The sequence below is a fragment of the Nannospalax galili genome, unplaced genomic scaffold (assembly GCF_000622305.1).
Source record: "Nannospalax galili isolate Female #2095 unplaced genomic scaffold, S.galili_v1.0 scaffold1833, whole genome shotgun sequence".
Taxonomy (NCBI): Eukaryota; Metazoa; Chordata; class Mammalia; order Rodentia; family Spalacidae; genus Nannospalax; species Nannospalax galili.
The window spans coordinates 464,837-490,348 of NW_008332591.1; positions in this window are offsets into that span (position 1 = coordinate 464,837).

Here is a 25,512-nt window from a genome sequence, read left to right on the forward strand (position 1 = left end):
AGGTAGGTAGATAGACAGATAGATAGATAGATAGATAGATAGATAGATAGATAGATAGATGATAGGAAGGATAGATATTCTTTTTTTTCCTTTGCTTAGTTCTAATGTCTGAGTCAGAGCCACTAACTCAACTAGTTGGGCACTGGTACCTGTTGGGAAAGGGAACTCTTGGCAATTTCTGTGAGTGTAAACACTGCATAGCCTGCCAATGGTTCCCATTTTCCACCAAAGAGCTGCCACCAGGGAATAGCACCCAGTTGGTGGTCCTCCAACGGTGTCTCCTCTAAGTCCTTCCTGACTGCATAGCTTTGGGATATAATCTCTTGACAAGTATGTTTAGAGGGAGTGCCTTCCTCTAAGGGCTCTGGGATGAAGGTGGCAGGATTTAAGGTGTAGGTCTTGAATTGGATGCCAGGCCCTTCAAGTAGCAGAACCTGATATTTGAGAACTCTGCTATCAGAAAGCCATATGCTGTCTTTGATGGTGATAGCCCCACCACATTCTGAGGGGTAAGTTCAGTGAAGGTGTCTCTCAAAAGTTACTTTGGTGGTTTTGTGGATAAGGAGGGCCATCGCTGTAACGGCTCATAGACAAGCTGGTTCTTCTTTAGCTTCAGCTCTCGTTCTCTGCTTAGTTAACCTATTGGCTATTGGTCTGGCCTACAAGCCTGTATTAATACCCCTAAGTCCATATCTCCTCTTTCTGCTGCATATAGGCTAAAGTCCTTTCCCATGGGCAGGCTCAAGACAGAGGCATGGAGAAAGACTTGTTTCAGCTTGTTAAAGGCCTAGCTATGGTGTGGCTCCCATGTTAAGAAGTGAGGTTTTAATGTCTGGGTCTCTGTAATTAGTTTATATAACAGCCAAGCAATTTCCCCAAATCCAGGAATTCACAGGCAGCAAGACACAGTAACACCTGGAAAACCCCTCGATCACCTCAGAGTCTTTAAGACTGTGTGCAAATAAATAGGCTGGACCTAGCAGGGCTCAGCTTCCTGATTCCAGGCTCTAGTACTAAGCCCAGGTACTTTTTTGACATTTGGCATAATTGTGCCTTCCTCTGTGAGACCTAGTAAGCCCCTGTTAGCTAGGAAGTTAAGGAGGTCCTTAGTACCCTATTGGCTCCTCTCTTCAGAAGGGATACACAAGAGATTTTCACTGTTTATTGAAGTACTATAACTGGGGGCTACCAAGCTAGGATAAGTTCCTTGAAAGGGTATTTCCAAACAAGTGGAGGCTGTCCTAAAATCCCCAAGGCAACATCACCCAGGTTAGCTGGGAAGATGAGTTAGGAGATCCTTGAAGGCAGACAGGTATCCAGGACATAGAAGATACAAAAGAAAGCATCCTTGAGATCTAGAGCAGAAAATCTGTGAGTGTCCTCAAGGATCTGAGACAAAATGAAGTAAGGATTGGGGACCATGGGTATAAGGAGATCCATGTCTCATTGACTAAATGGAGGTCTTGAACCAGTCTCCAGTCCATATAAGGTTTTCCAATCCCTAATGTAGTTTTACAAGGACTATTACAAAACTGACATAGCCCTTGGGTTCTCAAAAGCTTCAACTCCTTTAGTAAGTCCTTGAGGTTTTAAAGAGTACTGCTTCTGGTGGGAAAACTTGATCAGGTCTTTAAGATGCATTTGAATTGGGGTACCTGTACTAGCTCCTGCCCCTGGCCTTAAGTTGTCCACACTTTAGAATCAACAGTCACTTACTGAAGTGGAAGACATCAAATTGAATGGATAGAGGACAGAATAAGACCTGATCATTCTCCTGGAATCATTCCAAAGATAAGTGAGACTCTCAAGAATAACCAAGAATGAGTGAAGAAAACATGGGTTTTCCAACAACAGAAGAGAAGCCTTGAAAAAGAAGCTGGTCAATAATCAATCAGATATGCCCCTTTTGGGGAAGGGAGGCCAAGATCGGAAAGGAGCAGCAATGTGGTCACCCAGGTGTCTAAAAGAAAGTCAACAGTTTTTCCCTCAACTTCAATTTGTATATGGATCTCCCTGGAAGTGACAGCTGATTGTACCATGGACAGGGTATGGGACCCCAGAGCCTATTAGTCCTATTGGACCATCCGGGGAAAAGGGCCCCAATCTCTGTGATCTTCACCTCTGGGGGGATCCACTTTCCAATATTCCCCACTGTATATGGAACATCACTAGGGTTTAGGCCTGGGATTTGGAATGGGGTAAGGAGGGCAAGAGGGAGTTAGTTCAGGATTGTCTTCTTTGAGACCTTCCTTGAGGCACCTCAGTTTGTGGCACCCTATAAACAACTTCCCCAAAGACTTGTCTGTTGTACAAGTTCTACAAAGGTCAGGCTTATTTCTCAGGCCCAAGCAGTCTTGGATACAAGGGACCTCTGTTCATTTGGCCTCCCTTTTATAAGAAACATCAAGTTATAGGAGAGTATTATGACTGATACTTCCCTCTGGTGGCAAAGCCTCCCTGTCCTCTAGTTCATACTGTGGCCATGTCCTAGAACAGAAAACCAGTTGCTGCTTTTTCAAGCTTTGGAGGTCAAACTGGTTTAAAATTTTAAGAATGAACTCCAAGGAAATGTGTGAGGTCAATGACTTACTGTCCACCCAAAGGAAAAGAGAGAGAGATGTATCTAAATCTCTTGTCTTGACCTTTGATGACTGCTCCACAAATGCCTAAATGAAAGAACTCAGCACACATGGCAGAGTGCATAGGGTTTGCTGGGGGGATAGGAGATGTATGGATGGGGAGGGGGGCTGGATTTGAGTGGGAAATGTATGAAATTTAAAAAGCTCAATAAAGAAGAAAAATATGAAGCCAGTTACACATCAAAGCAACATCTCTTCCCAGTCCAGTGCTGAACAGGAAGACGGGAGACACACTATGGATGGAGGCACTCTTCTCCATGTCACTTTAGGTCAAAGTTGTCTCACTCTTTTACTTTATAATGAGACCAAAATACAACTCTGGTGCTGGCTTGTATATATAAAGAAAAAGAAGAGGGACTGGAGAGATGGCTCCATGGTTAAGAACACTGGCTGCTGTGGCAGAGAGCCCAGATTCAATTCACAGCACCCACATAGAGGCTAACAACTGTCTATAACTCCAGTTCCAGGAGATCTGATGCCCTCTTCTGGCCTCCTCAGGTACACAGGTGCAGTTACATACATGCAGGCAGAATACTCATACACATAAAATAAAAATAAATAAATAAATAATAAAAAGTTTTAAAAAGAAAAAGAAGTCCTAGATATATACACCATTTAGGTTTTAACCCATATGAAATAAAAAAGCTTGAAGTTCAAATTCACCCATTTTCACCCCCAAAGTCATGGAAGCCCCTCCTTAAACATCATCCAATGAGGATCTAGAACCAAATGTGAGAGATTAAAGTCCAACAAGGAGAAGAGCCAGAGGTTGTGATGAAGGAAGTCCTGTTGCCTAAGGCTGTTGGCTTCACGGAGAACAGACAGGATGAAAGCCTCTCTTGAGCAGACAAGCAGGGTAAAGGGCAGAGAGTCATTTGAGATTTTAGGTTGAGAAAGAGTACAGAAGAGGCCAGTCCTAAAAGTGCACACTTTTGGAGGTTTGGATCTAAGGGAAGAAAACCTTGGACAGAGGGGAGGACTGTTAGTCAAGGCCACCCCATTTTGTAAAGCTCGTCCTTGGTTTAACTTTGACAATTCCTCAAACTATAGTAATTTGGTTTCCAGAACTAAAGTAACTTGTTTTTCTAGGTTCTTGCCCTCCCTGCCCCATAGCTGATTCAGAAACAGTCTGGCTGCAAGCACTGTGGACTACTTACCAATCATGTGCCATAGGACACTCCTTCCTCTGAAACCTATTGATACAAGGGAAATCAGGGTCCCCTCTTGAGATTCTTAGTCTCATTCATAAAAAGAATTTAAGAATAGACTCAAACAGAAGCTTGAAGACAATTTTATTAAAATTTAAAGGAAAAACCCTCAGGGCAGAGGAGCTGCAAAGCTCAGCAGCTGCCAGGAAAAGAATGAAAGGGGGAAGGAAAAGCCACACATATAGAGGTCAGACACATGGCGAACTGGTGGCCACATATCAGGGATGGGAGCTTTAGAGAAAGAGTAAGGAATGCCAACGTGTTGGGATGCCCAAAGTGTTAGGGAAAGCATATTTAGAAAAAGATAGAAGGACAGGAGATGTTACACTTCTCTGAAGAACTAGATATTTGGGCAGACTCAAAGAAGACATGTCTACAGCTAGGAAAGCTGCTGCACTAGGAATTCTGGTAGGAAAATGTAGATTATCTCATCAAAGCACTAATTATTCTGTATATTGCTTTAGCATGGTGGAAGGTGAGCCCTTCCTTAAGGTGGTCCTGTGGCCATGTGATTTACCTGGCCAACCAGAAAGTTAGGTCTCCACCCAGACCAGAGATTTTTGTTCCCTTAACCTGAAAGAGTTTTCTCTTTATTGCTTCTGCAGCACTCTAAGAAGGGACACCCCTCCCCCCATTCTGCCACATGGGCCTAACTCTCCTCAGAGCACACATCATGCTGCTGTCTGCCTGTTTATGGTGTTAATAACTCTTCTAATAAATCTCTTCCCAAAAAGGACATCCAGCCTCAATATCCCCTTAAATACCATACTGGAAAACTTTTATAATAGTACAAAATTCCAGGACTGAATTAGGGGCCTTTAGATTTAGAGATGATAAATGTATGGTGATAGCCAGGTTTGGTGGTGCATGCCTTTAATCCCAGCATGTGGGAGGCAGAGGCAGGTGGATCTCTGTGAGTTCAAGGCCAGTCTGGTCTACATAGTAAGTTCCAGGACAGCTGGGGCTACAGGGAGACTCTGTCTCAAAAAGACAAAAAATAATAATATATGGTGATAAAAGACTATTAAAATTTCTCAAGTCTGCTCTCTAGTAACATTTACAATGACTGAGTTAAAGGAACAAAAATGTATGTCTGATCAAGATTTATTGTAAAATGCTCAGTTTTGGGTTAAGTTTTATCTAAATGTTGCACAACAATGAAAGGTACTAGACTTGTGTATCTGAGGTTTTAAGTGTTCATATGTGAATATTTGGAGGTGTGTATTTGTGTGGAGAGAGGGCCTAAAAAGGGACAATATTTTGATGCTTACCCTCTGCCCTAGTTTGCTTTCCTGTTGCTGCAATAATCACTATAACCAAAACCAACTTGTGAACAAATGGTTTTGCTTCATCTTACAGAAACTCATGGCAAGAGCTTGAAGCAGAAATGAAACAATGCTACTTCTGGCTTCTTCTACCTTGCTCAGTCACCTTTCTTGTACAGCCCAGGCCCACCTGGCTAGGGATGGCACTCTTCACAGTGGTCTGGGTCCTCCTCCATCAATTATAATCAAGATAATGCTCCATAGAGATGTAAAAGGCCAGTCCCCTGAAGGACATTCCTCAATGGAGGGTCCCTCTTTCCAAATGTGTCAAGTTAACAACCAAGATTAGCCATCACACTCACCAAGATCAACTAGATCCCAGGGAATATAGTGCATCTCTCAAAGGCCCTGCAGCTCTGGTGATTCACCTGTCTTCTTGTTCAGAAAGGCCATGGAGACACTGAAAGTTGGACTCGTTAACAAGTACAGACTCTGCAAAAGAAGGTCAACACAGAGAGAGAAATTCCCTCAATGCTTCCAAGAGATGCTTTAATCAATAAGGCCTTGACTCATCCTCAGCAAATGGCACAAGTGGCAAAAGAAAGGCTGAAGAAACCAGTGGCTGCTCCCAAGCTCAAGTGGACTCTGAGGACTAAGCCTTCAACTAGTATGTTACTGGTGGTCAGAGTCTAAGCCTGGTGTTTCTGAACAAAGAACTGAAAATAGAGGCTCACACAGATTTGTAAAAGAAAGAAGATAACTTTATTTGGAGCAAAGGGATAATACAGATGATGGCAAAATACACTGTCAAAATTGACAACAGGCCCCATGAGTGAGAGTAGTCAAAGTTATTTTCAGGACTTAAACACCCGGTAGGAAAGTATAACCAAAGATTTAGGTAATTAATAATAATATGTAACAAAAATTTAAAACCCCTAAACTAGACTTTAAAAAGGATAAATGATCCAGGCCCTAAAGGCCTTCCCATCAAACAATCCCTAAGGATAGGGTACTGACATGCCACATGGAGTAATCAAAGCCTTTCCAGCGATAATGCGATTAAAGGATACTGGAACTTTTCATAACTGTGAACAAAATACTGTTTGTATATTCCTGATAACTAATGTCTTTTTTGTTTTATAAAATCTACAAAATCAGACTGAGACCATGCCAAATACCACCATCCCATTGGCAAACAGCTTTAAAACTGGATCTCTGAATTTTATACTTTAAAAAATGTGTTAAATCTATTATCTATTATAATCTTAGTAGTGGTGCTATTAATCTCTGGACTTTGTGCATTCAGTTGCTGTCTTAATTTATCTATTCCTGTTTATAGTTGATCTATGCTAGCTGATCCTGTGACAATCTGATTATATCACTTGGTCTTATTCACAGACTAAGACCTGCTTCTGATATTTAGAGAAAGGACTTTAGAGAGAGACCTGCTTTCTGTGCCTACTTAGAGGTGTGATTGCTCAGCTTTCTGCTTTGGCCACCTCTGCTACCATGATTCTCCTGTAATAAAGACATTTTTGAGAAGTAATGAAAGATGAAAGCATCAAAATCAAAATAAAGCTCAGCAGAAATAGTTAAATGTGCAGAAATGTGAAAAAATACTATAACATTTTCAGTAGAACAAAGGGCTTTGATTATAAAAATTAGTTACATGGTAATTTCAGATGTGATATAAAGTAATTTAACTTATAAACTGGTGAGTTTTGAAGTATAATGGGGAAAGATAAAAATTCCTGCTGTGTACTTTTCTATATAACTATTTCAGTGGTCCTTTGAGTACATGTATTCTAGAATCTGAAATCTAAAACTTGAAGTCATTCATTATTTGTTTGGGAAGGACATTATTAAAACAAGTGGAAATGTGGCTCTTTCAGACTACATATATGATTCTATATGATTCAAGAATTACTTTTATTTTAATGTAAAAACAGGACTTCTGTTTTTAAATGTGCATTCCTCTTAACTACTGCTAATAAAAGGACTATCCATTTTGATCACATATACTGTTTCAAATCTTCATGTTTTCCATAACTAAAGGTAATTTTCTTAAGCACCTGACATCTCCATTAACAAATTGGCTCATGTTTCCCCGGAGTCTTACTGAAAGTAAATCCCAGGAAGAGGAGGGGGAACCACGACAGTACCCAAGCAGCTGCAACCAGTCAGCCTGAAAGGAAGCGCAGCCTTGTTTCAGGAAGCAATGCCTGAAGTCAGTAGACAGCTGATAAGGTCACACGTCATCACACACCAAGACTATGACTCACCAAAAGTCCCCTCCAAACCCTAGGACACAAACAAACACCTGACGTGTGTCACCAATAAAATACATCTATGTTGTGCTTTGTGGTTGTCACAAAGAAGCAGAGAAATTCAGAGTACAAAAGAATGTAATTTCTATACAGCCCAATTCCATTAACAAGAAAATCCTATGTGTATGTAGATAAGTTATTACTGAAGTGTAGTAAAGATGTAACTATTATATTAAGAAATTACTAAGCTACTGCATTAGCACTATATACCAGGCTTGAAGTTGAAGATCAAGGTGTTGGCTGGCTGGTTGCTTCTTAAGATTCTCAATTTAATTCAAATTCTAATCATTTTCATTATTGGACATACTTTTTAAGACTTTTTATTAAGCATATGTGTGTGAGGGGTGTGCACATGCTTTACAGGTGCGCACGGAGGTCAGAGGTGTGTGACCCCCTGGAGCTGGAGTTACTACCCAGTTTGGGTGCTGAGAACCAAACTTGTATCCTCCACAAGAGCAGCACACACTCTTATTTCTAAGCTGTCTCTTAAGTCCTGGAAATATTTTTTTAAGGTTTATTTTTATGTGTATATGTGAGTGCCTTCATGTATGTATGTATGCCATTTGTGTGCCCCATGCAAACCGAACCCAGGTCCTCTTCAAGAGCAAGTGCTCTTAACCACTATGCCATCTCTCCAGCCCCCCTTGAGATACTTTTAACACTAATTTCAGGGTTTTCAATGAAATGGAATGAAAAAATGGTACTTCATCAACACTTAAAAAACATTCAATCAAGTACTGGCTAATGGTTTTACTTTACTTCTATAGCGTGGTATTGTCTATCCCCAATAACAATCAAAGGCTGATAAGGATAAATTTATATCTGCCTTACTCCAAAACTGTTCTCTTAATTACTATGATTTTTAGTGCTCTATACAAAGTGGCCCACAAGGGCCGCTTCCCATAGGGCATAATCATATTATTAACTTCCTTTGCCCCCACTTTTCTTATTTTTCCAAGTCTGTTCCATGTTTTCACTGTGACTACCATAACAAAATATAATTGTTTGGATGGCTTAAACAATAAAAATTTATTTCCTCATACTTTGGAGGCTTGAAGGTGAAGATCAAGGTGTTGGCTGGCTAGTTGCCTCTGAAGCCTTTCCCCTGACTTTAGGTGGCTGCCTTCTGACTCCACACAGCCTTCTCTCTGCATGCCTGTGTCTGGTCTCTTCTTGGACTGGCTTGATGGCTCATCAGGTAGAGGCTTTTTCCACCAAGCCTGATGATCCACTTTTGATCCCCAGGACCTACATGATGGAAATTGAGAAACAACTCCCACATGTTGTTTTCTGATCTTCACATGTGTACCACGACATGTACATGTGCACATACACACAAACACACACAAATAAATAAATAATAAATAAATTTTTTTAAAGAAAATAAATAATAAATTTTCTCTTTTTATAATGGCATCAGTCAAGTTGGATTAAGACCTATCTAAAGACCTAATTTTAACTAAATCACCCAAAACTCCTCATCTTCAATACAATCACATTCTGCAATACTAGGTGTTAAAACTTCAGCATATAAATTTAGTGAGGGGGACAAAATTGAGGCCACAATACCAACTTAATAAGCCATCTCACTTGAAACTTTATTTCTGGGTTGGCTTAGGGAAACATGAATTGAGACATGAAGCAGGAAGGGTACTTCTGACACATAGAACTAAATCTACTGTTTTCTATAGCGTTGGTCTGCTGGCATTAAATTCTCTTTTTGTTTTGAAGGATTCTTAATGGTCTTTTTTGTTGTTTCTTAAATTTTAAGATTTTATTTATTAGTTATTTACTTATTTATGCACATGTGTGAGTGTGTGTGATGTATGTATCTATAGATGCATCTATCTGCACACTGTTGGAAGCTAGAAGAGGGCATTGGATCCCTGGGAATTGGAGGTGCAGATGTCTGTGGTATGCCTGGCTTATTATGCGTGGACTTGTACCGAACTCCAATCTTCATGACTGCACAGCAAGCAGTCTTAACTGCTAAGCCATCTGTCCAGCCCCTGGTTTGTTTGTTTGTTTGTTTTTTTAAGGCACCATCTCATACAGCCCAGGCTGGCCTTTCACTCAGTCTGCAGCAGAGGCTGGCCTTGATCTCTTGATCATCCTACCTCCTTCTCCTGAATGCTGAGATTAGACTGGTGTGTCACAATGTCTGGCTTAATAGTCCTTTTCAAATGCAGTTTTTAGGTTCACAGCAAAATTGAACAGATGGTATAAAAAGTTTGCTTCCCATATGCTTCCTGTCCCTACATATGCATAGACTCTCTGGTCTCAACATCCTCAAATTAGCATGTGTTACAGTTTTTTGAACCTACACTGACACATCATTACATCAGGGCTCACACTTGGTGGCATACATTCTGTAGGTTTGAACAAATATGGAATGGCATGTAATCCTCCATTCTAGTATCATACAGAGCACTTCACTGCTCATGAAACTCCTGGCAGCCACAATCTTTTTATTATCCCACATTTTCCGTTTTCCAGAATGTCGTATATTTGTGACTAGAGGGCATGTAGAAGCCTTTCACATCGACTTCTTTCCCTTAGCAATACCCATAGACGTTCCTCCATTCCCCACATCTTCTTATAGCTGTGTTCGTTTCCATTCAGTTACCAGCATCCCATAGTCTTCCATGTGCATCTACTTAAGGACACCTGGGTTTCCTGTGATAATTATGCTATAAATATCTGTGGCATGTTTTTGTGTGTACATAAGTTTTTATCATCTTTAGGTAAATATCAAGAAGTATAATTGCTAGATCAGATGGCAAGAGTTTGTTGTTTTGTAAGAAACTGCCAAATTGTTTTCCCGAGTCAGCCATGATTTTGCAATCCCACCAACAATAAATCCCACCAACAATAAATGAGCTCTCCTCCTGCAGTTCCTGCGGCTCCACACCTGGCCAGCATGTAGCACTCTAACAGGTGTGTAGGGGTATGTCACTTTAATTTGCATTTGGATGACAGCATTTTTTCTAGAAGTATAATTCTGAATACCTTTACTAGATTGAAATTCTATGGGGTTTTTTTTTTTTTTTTTTTTTTTTCCCTTGAAGCATGTCCTTCATGGTCTTTGGGTTTCTGGTAAATCAGCTGTTACACGCATCATTGTTGCTCTGGTTACTAACCTGCTTGTTGTATCTTTAAAGGCCTTGGCTTTAATCTTGATTTTCAATAGGTTGACTCTGATACGCCTAGGTATAATTTTCTTTGTACTTACTGATAGGTAAAAGTAGCCAGAGGATGGATAGGGTTGATCGGGAGAAAGCACCAAGACATAGATAAAACTCTCAGCGGGATAAAGTTTTACTTTTCATGGGACACATTCCCTTTGGGGAAGGGAAAGTGTCAGCCCACAGATTGTGAGCTGGGGCTTTATAGGCGGGCTTTGGGGTGCAGAAGGTGGGAAGGTTTTTGGAAAAAATTGGGCAGGGGGGAAAGCAGGGAAAGCAGGGCTTATAAAACCAGCTCCCTTCCATCTGCCAACCAGGTTGTCCTGAGAGCTTGGCTGCAGTCAGGGTAGACAGGATCACCAGGTGAGGACTAGTCCACTGCAGCTGGAGGGTTTCCTACACGTCTTTCTCTTTGGTGTGAACCTGCAGGTAGGCATGATCTCCAGGTTGAAGTGGTGGTCAATCTGGCCTTTAGAAGCCTGAGGAATAATCTGGTCAGCATGTTCCCTGAGTAGTTTTCTTAGAAGGGTGAAAGCAGGTAAATAGTCATGTAGAGGGGAAGGATGCTGGAGTAGGAGGTTGTTGAGAAGGAACGGTCTCCAATACATAAGTTCAAAAGAACTGAGGAAGGAAGGAGCCCTTGGGATGGCTCTCAGTTTGGTAAGGGCAAGGGGCAGAAGAGTCACCCAGGACTGGTGTAACTCTAGGGAGAGCTTAGTAAGGTGGTCCTTAAGAAGGGAGTTAGCTCCTTCCACCTTCCCTGAGGATTGAGGATGGTAGGGGATGTGTAACCTCCATTTTATTCCCAGGGACTGAGAGACTGCCTGAGTTACTTTGGAGATAAAGCCCGGACCATTATCTGATTGGAGAGTGAGGGGAAGACCAAAACAAGGAAGAATATTTTTAATTAAACAGCCACGATATCTGCTGTTTCACTTGTTGTGGGAAAAGTTTCTACCCATCCCGAAAATGTATCTACCCAAACCAGGAGATACTTAAGTTTTCTGTGAGTAGGCATGTGAGTAAAGTCTATCTGCCAGTTGACTCCCAGGAGGATCCCCCGCCCCAGTGCTGGTGAGGTTTGAAAGATGGAGGAGGGCGGCTTCCATCCTGTGGGGAAACAACAACATGGGTAGAGCATTGCCTGGTGACTTCTCTGAGAAGCAGAAAAGGTTTGGGGCAATAGATGACAAGCTCCAGGAACTTGTAGAGCGAGTGAACATCTACATGAAAAACATTATGTAAATGGGTTAAGATAGAGGAGGCTTGTCCTTCAGGCAGGCAATACTTATCTGATAGAAGCAACCATCCCTCTGGCTCCTGGGTGGCCCCTTTGCCCAGAAGGCTCCTGTGTTGTTGGGCAGGGTAGGAGGGGAACATTCCTGTTGGTGTCAAGAAGTGTAAACCATCAGAAGTGGGGGGGGGTCATACTGGCTTTCTTAGCTGTCTTGTCTGCTAGGTTATTGCCTCTACCTATGGGATCGGTGAGAGGCTGATGCCCCCTACAGTGGATCACAGCCACTTTAGTCAAGAGGTAGGAAGTGTCCAGGAGTTTAAGAATCAGAGGTCCATTAGTTACGGGGGTTCCTTTGGTTGTTAGGAGACCCCTTTCCTTCCATACCGAGGCATGGTGATGGAGTATGTGGAAGGCATGCTTAGAATCTGTAAAAATATTAACTGTCCCTTGGCTAAAATCAGGGCCCTGGTGAGTGCCACAAGTTTGGCTTTTTGTGACATGGTTCCAAGTGGCAGGGGTCCTGACTCAATGACATCAGTGAGAGACACTATGGCATACCCCACCCTCCGAGACCCAGTCAGGGTGAGAGTTGAACTCCCATCCACAAACCAAGTCAGGGTTGGGTTTGGTAGGGGATCTGGGGAGATTAAGGGATACTGGCAGGAGAGTTCCTGAAGAGTTTCCAGGCACAAGTGAGTGAATGGTTCACTGGAAGGGAGGAGGGAAGCTGGATTGAGAGGAGGGCAGGAATCAAGGGAGAGTGAAGGGTTTTCAAGAAACGTAACATTAAAGAGTTATAGTTTAGAGGGAGCTATATTGGCAAGAGATTCATGGGCTAGTAAATCCTTAAGCCAGTGGGGAGAAAGGATGGAGATGGGCTGACCCAAGTAAGCTTCAGTCCCTTCTGAGCCAGGAGAGATGCAGCAGCCAGAGCCTGGAGACAAGGTTGCCACCCCCAGATGGTGGTATCAAGCTGTTTAAGATACTGGGGCAAAAGTGGAACCCTTTATCTGTCCCAAAACCCCTAATGTCTGGCCCTTATTTTCAGTCATGTAGAGAAGAAATGGACATTCCAGGTTGGGGAGAGCCAGAGCCAGTGCCTTTAAGAGGGCTTCCCGGATAGTGTGGAATGCTGCTGTAACAGGCCCTAAGGGGTCATCAGGCCCAGAGGAGTTTCCTTTAGAGGCCTCATAGAGCGGCTTTGCCAAGAGGGCAAAATTAAGAATCCAGGTGCACAGGTACCCTGCAATGCCTAGGAAAGATAGAATTTCCTCCTTGGTTGTAGGATGCTTTAAAGACTTTAGGTAATTTTTTCTATATATAGTTAAACAGAGGGATGTAGGTGTGAGAAGGAACCCCAAGTACTTGACTTGAGGGAGAGAAAGCTGTGCCTTAGCTGAAGATACCCTATATCCCTTGTTCCCCAGAAAATTAAGGAGTTTGTGTAACCCTTGAAGACTGAGAGAGATGGGGAGCAAAGAAGTAGGTCATCTACATATTGTAGTATGGTGAAGGGGTTAAGGTCTAGGGAAGTTAAATCCTGGGCTAGAGCTTGTCCAAAGAGGTGAGGGCTATCTTGAAACCCCTGGGGCAGGACAGTCCAGGTTAGTTGGGAAGCCATCCCAGTGTCAGGGTCCTCCCAGGTGAATGCAAAGAGGTTGTGAGAGTCAGGGTGTAAGGGCATTGAGAAAAAAGCATCTTTAAGGTCTAAGACAGTAAAGTGGGTGGTGGTAGAGGGGATATGAAAAAGAAGAGTATAGGGGTTGGGAACCACTGGGTGAATGGGAATAACTGCTGAATTAATAAGCTGGAGATCCTGGACCAGATGGTAAGAGCCACCAGCCTTGAGGACCAGAAGAATAGGAGTGTTATAGGCTGAGTGAGTGGGTTTAAGGAGGTTAGCTCTCATAAGCCTTTGAATTATGGGCTTAAGTCCATAGCGGTGTTTGAATGCAATTGGGTATTGGGGTCTGCTGGGAAATAGGGAAAGGTCTTTTAAGGAAATGCAGATAGGAGTGTGATGAGAGGCCAGCCCCAGGGCTGAGGTGTCCCAGACCTTGGGATTTACTTTGGGAGGGGGAAGGAGCCATGATCTGGCTTGGGGAGAGTGAGGTATAGGGGAAAGGAGGAACAGTGTGGAGAAGGGGAGAGAAATAGACAGGGAGAGCTTTTGCATGAGATCTCTGCCAAGTAAGGGAGTTGGACAGGTGGGCATAACCAGGAAGGAGTGAGTTAAAGACACCTTCCAGAATACACAGGATAAGGGTCCTGTCGATTTGGGGTTGTGAGGCTTCCCATCAACCCCCACCACGGAGATCCGTGAGGGAAAAACTTTGCTGGAGTAGGAAGGGAAAACCAACCATGATGCGCCAGTGTTGAGAATAAAATGAATAATCTTACCCGCCAACATGGCTGATACCCTGGGCTCCTCCGTAGTAATAATCATAGAAGTGGTGGGGGCCAAGAAGCCAGGTTGTCATCAGTCTTCAGCCTCCAGGCCCAAAAGGTTGTTCACTGAACCCTGTAAAGGAGGCTGGGTCTGGGAAGTGAGTGGCCTTCTGTGGTGCCCAAAGGACAATCAATTCTCCAGTGGCCTTGTTGCCCACAAGAAGGACAGGGTCCAGGGGGTGGTCGTGGGTTAGGGCATTGCCTTACCCAGTGTCTGGTCACTCCATACTTGAAGCAGGGTCATGGCAGATGTCATTGGGCCCCTATTGGTGTTCAAAGTGTTCTTGGGAGGAGCCCTTAGGACTGCAGCCATAAGCTGGTAAGCTTGTCTGCCCTATCCTGTTCCTCCTGGTTATAAAAGACTTTAAATGTCATGTCCAACAGATCTCCCATGGGGGTTTCAGGGCCCTTGTCTAAGCGTCTAAGTTTCCTCCTAATATCTGGAGCTGACTGTAAGATAAAGTGGTGGTGAAGCGTAAGCTGTCCCTCTGTAGATTCTGGGTCATACTTGGTATACTGGACCAGGGCATCAGTAAGTCTGTCCATAAACTGAGCTGGGGTTTCAGTAGAGCCCTGAGTAATCAACCTAAGATTCTCAAAGTTAACTACCTTAGGGGGTGAAGCTCTCTGGAGACCCATCAGGAGGCAAGTGATCATGTGGTCCCTGGCTGCTCTACCTGGGGAAGGTCCTGCTTGATCTCCCAGTGGGAGTTGGTAATTCCACCCAGGATCCTGAAGGGGAACTGCCTCAGTACCAATAGGGTGAGCTTGGCTAGTAGAATGACACTCATTAGCATACTCCTGCGCTGCTGTCCAGACCCTATGTCTCTCATCGGGGGTGAGGGTGGAATGGAGAATCATAAAGAGATCATGCCAGGTTAGATCATAGCTGTGAGTAATGTATTTAAATTCTTGTACAAAGTGTGTAGGATTAGTAGAAAAGGAGCCTATTCTGTATTCAAGCTGAGATAGATCTCTAAGAGGGAAGGCACATGGACCTTGACTACCCTGTCCATGCCTGCCACCTCCCAGAAGGCAAAGATACTATGGGAAGGGTTCTGAGACTGGGTGTGGCAGCGAGTATGGCTTGACACAGGAGAGGGGTCAGGATGGGGTAGAGAAGAAGAAGGGGAGTCCTGGGAGGAGGCCAAAGTGGGAGAGGTGGGAGGGATGTCCTGACCATGAGGGGATGTAGGGGCAGGGGTATCTGAGGCAGGGTCTGGAATCGAAGTAGAAGTAGATTCAGGAGGGATAAATGGGGTATTTGAGGTAGAAGTCAGACTAGGGGAGAATAGGGAACATTTGGTAAGGAGGTGTTTAAGGCTCTGGATTTCCTTGAATAAAGGAGAGTCAGTGGAAGGAGTGGAGGACTCAGAGCACCAGAGAGGGGAGGAGGAAGATCATGGAGAGGGGGTTCGAGGCAGAGAAGGGAGGGGAGTTGGGTTAGGCCCTGGAATGGAAGGCAAGGGAGGGTATAGTGAGGGGAGAGCAGGGGGAGGACTTGGCTGTGCCTCAGGCTGGGGAGCAGGAGGAGGTTGGGGCTGGGTTCTAATCGGGGGCAATTCATCAGCTATGGCAGGATCAAAAGCCGAGGTGGAGGGGTAGGGAGGAGGATGAGGAGCAGAGGCCCCTGGCAGGTTGGGATCTAGTGAAACTGTCTTAGCCAGAAGAACCTGATGGGAAGAACATGGGACACAGAGGGAGGGATTAGCACAGAGATCAAAGAAAGCTTGGATGTATGGTAGTTCAGACCTCTTGCGATTATGATGGCAGAAATTTTCTAAATCTTTCAAAATATTGAAGTCTAAGGTTCCAGTGTCTGGCCAAACAGAGTTATTGTCTAACTTGTACTGAGGCCAGGGAGTGGTACACAGGAACTTCAGGTGTTTTGGCCTGCTTGTGTCTGAAAGTCCTAGTTGTTTCAAGGATTTAAGAAGGCAAGCAAGAGGTGTGAGACCCTGAGACTTTGAGAGGGTGGTTCCCATAGCAACAGATTACATACAGAGCAAAGAGGAGATAGAGAAAGACCTCAGCAGGCAGGTAGGGGGAACAAAGAGAATCTTTTGTCCAGAGGGAGCAGAGGCAGGATCAGGAGTCAGGGCAGGAAAGAACAAGGGAGAGAGATGGGAGAGAGTAGGAGAAGAAAGGTTTGGCCTAGGCCATGTAAAAACGAGAACGAGGCAACAAAAGAAAAGTGCCCTTTTCTTGCACAGGTTTGAGTTAATATTTTCAGGTTTCAATTCCCAAAACCCCAAGGGCCACATCCTGCAATCACCGGGGAGGGGAAATACAAGAACGTGTTGTGTGTGTTCCAATCACTGGAAACAGCATCCTATATCCAGAGACAGGAAAGAGGTTCCCAACATACTAGTATGATTTTGAGGCGAGTGAGATGAGTGGGAAACCCTGCAATGTGGTGTGTAACCAGCCAGTAGATGGAGCCGAAGTACAAGGAAAGAAAGTAGTAGGCCAACCGGCAGAGACAGAACAGGAATGGAGAAGGCAGTGGGCAGAGATGGAACTTAGAGTAGCTAGTGAATGGGGGGGCTCATGCCCCCCAGGGAGGAGGGGTAGGGAGAAAGCGAAAAGGAAGGCGAGATGTCAAGGGAAGACAAGAGATGGCGGGAGCAAGGAGCAAAGAAAGGGAAGGGAAGGGAGCTGAGGTAGGGAAAAGATTTGAGTGTAACCAGGAGGCAGGCACAGTGACCGCGCCAGACAATTCAATGGCTGCAGGAACCAGCGCTGTCCAGTGAGGTCCAAGAGTGACCAAATACGATTGGAAAGATGAAAAGAAAATGGAGGAGAGCCTTAAGAAGTGAAGAGAAAGGAGAGAGCGAGAGCGGGAGCGGGAGCTGGAGAGAGAGAGGGGAGAGGGAGAGGGAGAGGGAGAGGGAGAGGAGAGAAAGGAAGGGTGGGAGTGTACCTTAAAGCAAAATCAGTGGTGTTTGCAGAGGCCAATAATGGCAAGCCAAGCGGGTCCAGTAGAGGTTTTTACATGCGAGGTCCCTTGAAGTAAGAACCGGGTTTTGGCACTATCTGATAGGTGAAAGTAGCTGGAGGACAGATAGGGTTGATCCGGAGAAAGCACCAAGACACAGATAAAACTCTCAGTGGGATAGTTTTGTTTGTTTGTTTGTTTTTGTTGTTGTTGTTGTTTGGTTATTTTTTGGCCTTTTTGAGACAGTGTCTCTCTGCAGCCTCAGCTGACCTGGAACTCACTATGTAGGCCAGGCTGGCCTCGATCTCATAGAGATCCACCTGCCTCTGCCTCCCGAGTACTGGGACTTTTATTTCACATGGACGCATTCCCTTTGGGGAAGGGAAAATGTCAGCCCAGGGATTGTGAGCTGGGGTTTTATAGGCGGGCTTCAGGGTGCTGAAGGTAGGAAGTTTTGGGGAAAAAATTAGGTAGGGGGAGGGAAGCAGGAAAAGCAGGGCTTGTAAAACTGGCTCCCTTCCACCTGCCAGCTAGGATCTGGGTCAAGAAGTGTTTATTTTTGTCCTCTTAAGATAAGGGAAAAACTGCTGTACTAAAGCAGCCCCTGAAGTCTCTCCTTAAAAGGTTTGTCTTCAGAGATCAAAGGAAAGGCAAGCTGTCTTTTACAAGAGTCTGCTTCCCCTGACTTCAAAGATTAGGGTGCTTATCAACTCAGTTCCCTTTTCTCAGGGGCTTGTGAGGTCCATGAGGCCCTGTTGGAGATAGGGACGGCTGCTGGGGTTTGGAACCCTAATACTTACCAGTTAAGAATTTGCCAATATCTTATATAGTTCATCAAATTTAGAAGCATTTTGACTATCATTTCCTCAAATATCCCCCTACCGCTCTCCCTTACATATTCCCTCCTGTTCTAGAATGGATTACACTTTAGACTTCTTATTTCCTCTTATGTCTAGCAATTTTGGACTGTATTCTGACCATAGTGAATGAGTAATATGTTGTAGAAATTTTGAACCATCATGTGTTTCTCAAGAATATAGACTTTGGTTTTAGAAGTAGACAATTGGCTTGGTGGAACTGAAACCCCAAACCCCATCTTCTCTATCTTGGTAAGTACTTGGAATCTCTGTTCAGTTTTTAGCCTTATGTGGGTTACGTAGATTCTGCTGCTGCCTATATTGTGCAGAGGTTAGTGAAATTTTCAAAACAGAACTCAGAAGCTGCCCCCTTTCGATGGCTCTCTCCTTTCTGAAATACTCTTCATATTTAGTTGTGGTTGCTTCAAACTACCTCTGAATACTTAACCTGTGAGATTGAAAGTTTCTGGTTCTTACCTAACCTGTACAAATTGAAGACTGGTCTCAGACAGAGTCCTAAAAAAACTGGAAAGCTCTCAGTGTCTTTCCTTTCTTCTTGGGTTCATGCCTCTCCATTTTCTGCATCCTTTGATCACTTTTCAGTGTTTTTGCATAGCTGTTTTTCATATTTTGTCCAGAGTTTATTTGCTCCTTCTGGAATGGTTGATCTGATGCATGCTAATTCACTAGTAGTGAAAATAGAGCCTTATTTTTTCTTTAGAAAAATCAATTCCAAATCTAGATGTCTACATTATATGTTTACTTACATACTGACTTATGCCAGCTCTGTCACTTCTTATCAACATATGCTTTGATTTTTCATTCAGAGATAAAACTTTTGAAAAGAGCCCACCCACATACTGTAGTGTTCCTTTCTAATTTTTCTGATCAAAAGAAGCAGCCGGGGCTGGACAGATGGCTCAGCAGTTAAGAGAAGGTGCAGCTCTTACAGAGGACCTGAGTTCCGTTTCTAGCATCCATGCCAAGCAGCTCACAATTCCCTGTAACTCCATCTCCAGGGGACCCAATGCCCTCCTCTGACCTTTACAGGCACCTGCACTCATGTGCGCATACCCCCACATAGATACACACACGCATACATACAATCAAAAAATAGTAATAAGGGTGGAATGAAATCTCCTCCATTTGGTAGTCTAACAAGCTGCATAATGACAAAACCAGTTGGCATGCCAAAGTGGATGGGGGAAATTTCAAAGGTTCTCAACTCAAGATGAAGAGCTACAGGCAATCAATGTATGTTGAAGGAAGGAGAATCAATTGTTCGTAGGGACTAACTCCCTGAGAGGTTATCTAATCCCAAAAGGGCAGTCCTAAACACCGATACACACAAGCACCACTAAATGGACTCAGTGCATTGTGTGTGTGTGTGTGTGGTGTGTGTAACAATAATAATCAAAGAAGAGGACAAGAAATTGAGAGGGAGTGGGGGGTCATGGGAGGAACTGAAGTGGGACTGGGAAGAATGGAAATAATGCAAATAAAATACTCATGTATGAAATTCTCAAAAATAAAATATATTTTTTAAATGATGGAGGTGGATCTGGGAGGAGTGGAAAGTGAATATGACCAAAATACACTATAAAATTCTCCAAGAATTAATACAGATATATTTAAAATAAAATAAATATTATATTTGAAAAAAAAGAGGCAACCAGCTATCTTTTCTTGGGACCCTCCATGCTGTAAGGACATTGACTTGTCTTGACTTACCCTTAAGTTCTATTCCTATGGCTGAGTAGAAATGTTAAAGACTAGATTTTTCAAGGCTGAGGGCATTTCTGGGAACATTTCCAAGCATACTATTTAATTAGTCTGTTGTTATTAATGAGTATTTTATACAGTTTTTCTGGAAGTTTGCACAGTAGGTTTCTGAGTTGAAGGGATTTGAGTCCACATCCAGTGGCATAATCTGAAAGAACTGTCACGTTGGGACATGTGTCAGAGAAAATGGCAACGACTGCAGTCGGACCAGCCACAGAGTCAACTCAATCAAAAGACTTTATGGGGCAAATTATGCTGGCCTGGTGGAAAAACTTTGGAGTACACTATACATGGCTTTTTAAACATCTTTATTGGGGCTGGGTATGTAAATTAGTTGATAGAGAACTTGAATAGTATTTGTGAAACCCTGTGTTCCAGTCCCAGTACATAAACCAGGTATGGTTGTGCATGCCTATAATCCTAGCACCCCAGAGATGAAGGCTGGAGGATAAAAAATTCCAAGATCTTCCTCAGGCAACACTGGGATATATGAGACCCTATCTCAATATGAAAAAAAGAAAGAAAGAAAGCTTTATTTAAAAAAAAAAAACAGCATAAAAACAGCATAAAAAACACAGCATAAGATGATGTCAGACCATGTACACAAGGCACAGGCAGGCACATGTGGCTAAATTTGCCATCTTCAGAGAACTATTTCTTTTAGAGTTTGCCAAAAAGAACATTTATCACTGAACATATGAGAATTCCTAATTGTAGTGCTCCATAAGTCGCTTATAACATATTCATCAGGGGGCTTCATGACTTCCTGCTCTGGAGACCTGGCTGTTTTATATGTTTCCTGTTCATGTCTTTGTAATACATTGTTTACTGCACTGTATTGAAACTGCCATGGACCAAACTATCTGCCCCATTAGACAGTCTCCTGAGGACACGCACTATCTCTCACTTTACTTGTATCTGGGCCCTTGGGTCAGTATCTTGAATAAAATACGAAAATTCATGCCTGTTGAATATATGAATGACTGCACCCAAGGAGTAATGAATGTAAAGACATCAACTAACACATTAAATAAACAAGACATCAATACAAAAAAAATTAAGGAAAATATTTTGGGAGCAAATATGACTTTTTCAATTTGTGCTTCTAATAGCAATTTTTATCTAGACTTTCAAGACATTTCTGAAATATGTCACTTGCTATCATTTAATAGATTTAGCCCCCAAATGGAGTCATTTTGGTCTGTGGCTTCTTCATTAAAGTCTTTGGAAATGTAAAACAAAATATTTAGATACCTTTTCTATAATTACTCATGATGTATTGCATAATCAGACACAGTTTCCCTCCTGGAATCCTGTCACTTATTAGAAAGGAGAGATTCAAATACATGGGTGGGAACTTGTTTAATTTATCATGAGGTTAATTAAAAGATCCAGCTTGCCTAGGTTCATTATCTTTCATTTTTCCTCACAGAAATGGTGTTACCAAGTTACATTTTTGCTTTAGATCATAAGCAAAAACATTACTGAGTTGTTTTTCTTTAGACTCCAGGGGACAAAAATACCTCAGCACCAGCAAACCTTTATTGACCTATCACCATGCCAATGGAAAACCAGTGTCAGTCTGAACATGCTGTGCTTATACTAGCAATGGTGAGGTGGGGCCTGTAGATAGGGCCAAACCAGGACTATATTCCTTCCTGAAAAGAACTTTACCATATCCCTCCACATTTCAAATGGTTTTCTTCTAAGGAATGAGATGTTTCTATCCTTTCCTCTAGACTAAGAAGCCAACCACTTCCCAGTCACTCTCCCAGTAGGGACCCTGAGTCACCAGCACTTTCCTTTGCAGTGGTGGTCCTGGTACTATGCACTGAACCCAAGGCCTTGCCTATGCTGAGCAACTGATCTACAACCGAGATGTATCCTTAGAACCAGCATGTTCTGTGGAGGCAATTCAGATCTACATAGAAAAGGAGATCTTACAGGAAAAGGAAGAAAAGAGAAGATAGATCTTTTTTCTTTGGGAAGAAATGTTTATAGACGTAAGTGATCTTGTGAATCTGGCAAGTAAAACAGAAAGCAACAAGGATAGGAAATGAGCTGGTAGGTGACAGTACATCCATCAGAGAAAGTCTATCTACCCCTGGAAGATACATATACTAATGATTATGAGGTAGCTTGCTCAGGTGCAGACTACAGTGGATTTAAATCCTCACTCTGCCACTTGCTAAGCTTCACAGAGTCTTTGCTTCCTCATCTGTAAATAGGGGTGATATTAAAGCTCCTATTTTGCAGTATTGTTTAAAGGATAAAATGACATGATTGATCATTGTTACCATTTTTGGCTATTCTGCCATGTAGTCTTTAGTCATTTAAGCTCTTCTTATTTTTCCCATTTCCTTGGAAGTGACAAGCTCTAAATGAAGAGGCACAAATCCATGAGATGAAGTTTCTTAAGGACAAGAACTGTATTTTATTTGTCATTGTCCATGGGGCATGCATGCACTTATATACATGCAGGCAATACACTCATACATATGAAGTAAAAAATTTAAAAAATTTTAAATTTAAAATATAGTTTTAATTATAAGTGGTATACATTGAATTATGCAGCCCTAAATTCCTATGTTGAAATCCTAACCTCTAGTATTTTATGATGTGATCTTATATGATACATGGGTCTGTTGATATAACCAAGATCAGGTCATATTGGAGTAGAGTGGGCTCTTCCTTCAATACAGTAGATGAACAGACCAAGGAAGGATTAAGGTCAATAGTGACATGATGTATCTACAGTCCAAAGAACAGTATACATTTCCAGAAAAGCACTATAATCTAAGGGAGAGGTACAGAATCTGTTCCATGTCAGAAGGAAGGCAAGATGGTTCAACAGGTAAGGGTGCTTGCTGCCAAACCTGACAACCTGAGGAGAGAACCAACTTCCACAAATTGTTCTCTAATCTCCAAACATGTATTGTGGCATGTACATGCACATAATAAATAAATAAATGAATAAATAAATAAATAAATTATTAACTAATGAAAGAACAAATCCTGCTGACACCATAATTTGGTATTTGTTGCTTTCAGAAATGTCAAATGATAAATTTCTGTTGTTGGGCTGGAGGGATAGTGCAGCTGTTAAAGGCTAAGGCTAACAACTAAAAAAAATACATTAAAGATAAATTTCTGTTGTTTAGGCCACTCAATCTCATTTTGTAGCACTTTATTATTGTAGCTTCAATAGAACAAGTTGGTAGCATCATCTTCAAATGCTGTCATTTTCTGATGGCTTGTATGCTTTGAAGGAGAACTTCCAGCTGTTTTTTGTTTGTTTGTTTGTTTGTTTGTGTCTTTGAGACAGGGTCTCCATGCAGCCCCAGCTTGCCTGGATTCCCTATGGAGACCAGGCTGGACTTGAACTCACAAAGATCTTCCTGCCTCTGCCTCCCGAGTTCTGGGATTAGAGGTGTACACCACCACGCTCGGCTCAGCTGGGGTTTTTGTTGTTGTTGTTGTTGTCGTTGTTGTTGTTGTTGTTGTTTTATATATATAAGCAGGTATCATTCAAACCAAAAGGAAAATGAGGTTGCTTCTCAGGTACAACTCTTCTTGATATTTGATTTGCTCCTTTTACTGTGTTTAGTTGAGACAAGGTCTCATTATGTAGTTTAGGCTGGCCATGGATTTGTAGTCCTCCTGTCTCTGCCTCTCAGATGGCTAGATTACAAGCATGTGTTATCATGTTGTACAATGTGATTCGGAGTTCTAGTCATACATAATTGTTGGCATTTACTGCTATATATAAGTGGTAAGCAGGCTGAGACAGTAACAATTTCATTCTGTAATTTTACCTGAGATGAAGTTCTATAACCACAAAAAAAATCATAAAAGGCCAACTAACACTAGTAAATCAAACTTCTGACTATGTGTATAAATTAGTTGTTTCTCACTGCTGTAAAAAAATACCAGGAAAAATGACTTAAGGAAAAAGGGGTTTATTTTGGCTCATAGTTTAAGAATGAATACAGTCCATCAAGGCAGGGAAGACATGGCAGTGGGAGTGGGAAATGGCTGGTCACATTGCATCTGCAGTCCAGAAGCAGAGAGAGATGAATGTTAGTGTTCAGCTTGCTTTTTCCTTAAAAAATCAATATGGGACCCGAGTCTATGGGATAGTGATACCCCTCTTCCTTCCTCAATCTTTCTGGAAACATCGTCATAGATACACCCAAAGGTGTGTTTCACAGACAATACTAAGCCCAGTCAAGCTAACAGTGAAGACTAATGATGACAAGTCCACTCCTTGTCAGCTTGACACCCAAATGAATCAGTTTAGCATACAATATTCCACCTGTTACCCCTGAAAGACTATGGGCATCTCATAATACAAAATGCCTTTAGTTAATCTCTAGGAGTCTCCCTAAGTCATGACAGTTCCACCAGGTTCCAAAGTACAAAATCCAGCCTCTACTTAGCTTCATGGCAATCTCTAAAGTATGAGTCCCTGAAAAATAAACAACAACAAAGTTAAGCATTTTCAATATAGAGTGGCATAGAGTGAACATTACCATTCCAAAAGAGAAGAATGGGGAGATAACAGAGACAACTGGACCAAAACAAAAATGAAACTCAGAGGGAAAACACCACATCCTGCAGTTTCATCCAGTTTGTGGGTTTGTGGGGCCATTATCTGGGTCCCAACAGGCTCGAGAAGCCCCTCTCCTCCAGCCCTGCTGCCTGCAGCACATGTGATGTCTCTCTTCACAGCTCCACTCCACACCTGCAGCTCTCTTCAGAACGTGTCCCATGGTCCTGGTATTTCCAACATCCTGCAGCCTCCATTGAAACTAAAGCTTCGCAGCTTTACACAGTGCCTCTCAGGGACTCCTTGCAGTAAATCAGACCCTGGCACACATTTCCTGGCCTCAATGGCTTTCTAGAATCTTAGGGCAAGCCTCTATAACCCTGTAATTCTTGCATTTTGTATGCCTGCAAAACCATGTAGAAGACTCTGCCAAGTTCTGCTCCAAGCTCCAGGCGTAGTCTGGTCCCCCACCCCAGCTGTGGTGCTTCTGCATGCCTTAGCAGGTAAACCTGGGAAAACATTACCTAAGTAGGTTTCTTAAAGAGGAAGGATCTTCAGTGGCATTCTCAGTTCAGCTTCTTCAATTTCTAATGAACTTCATTTTTATCAGCAGGAGCTTTCAGTGGGCGAGTCTTGACCTCAGAGAATCTTATAGTCTCAGTGCAGAGCCTGGGATTTCTCTTCTACAGTTACAACTGTGCTCCCCACTTGTCCTTTCTGCAACTTCAAACACTCTTGTGCTCTTTTCCTTATGAAACTACATCTTTTTTGTATCTTCCTGCCTTCATTTCTCATTATAAACTTTAATAAATGCAGTGAGCAGTAGCCATGCCCTAGGCTAAATGTTATGCTGTCTTGACATGTCCTTTACCAGGGGAATAGTAGAACACTTGTGATATTAAAGTAGAGGAGAAGTGGGTGGAAAAGTTTAGGCAGTGATGGAGGTGGAGAGATAGAGGAAGGGGTAGGGAGAGAAACAAAACTAAGGATTATGAAAAGGCCATATGGAAACCTATTTTAAGCTAATTAAAAATACAATAAAAATAGTTTGAGTGGATGTACCCTGCATGAGTGGAT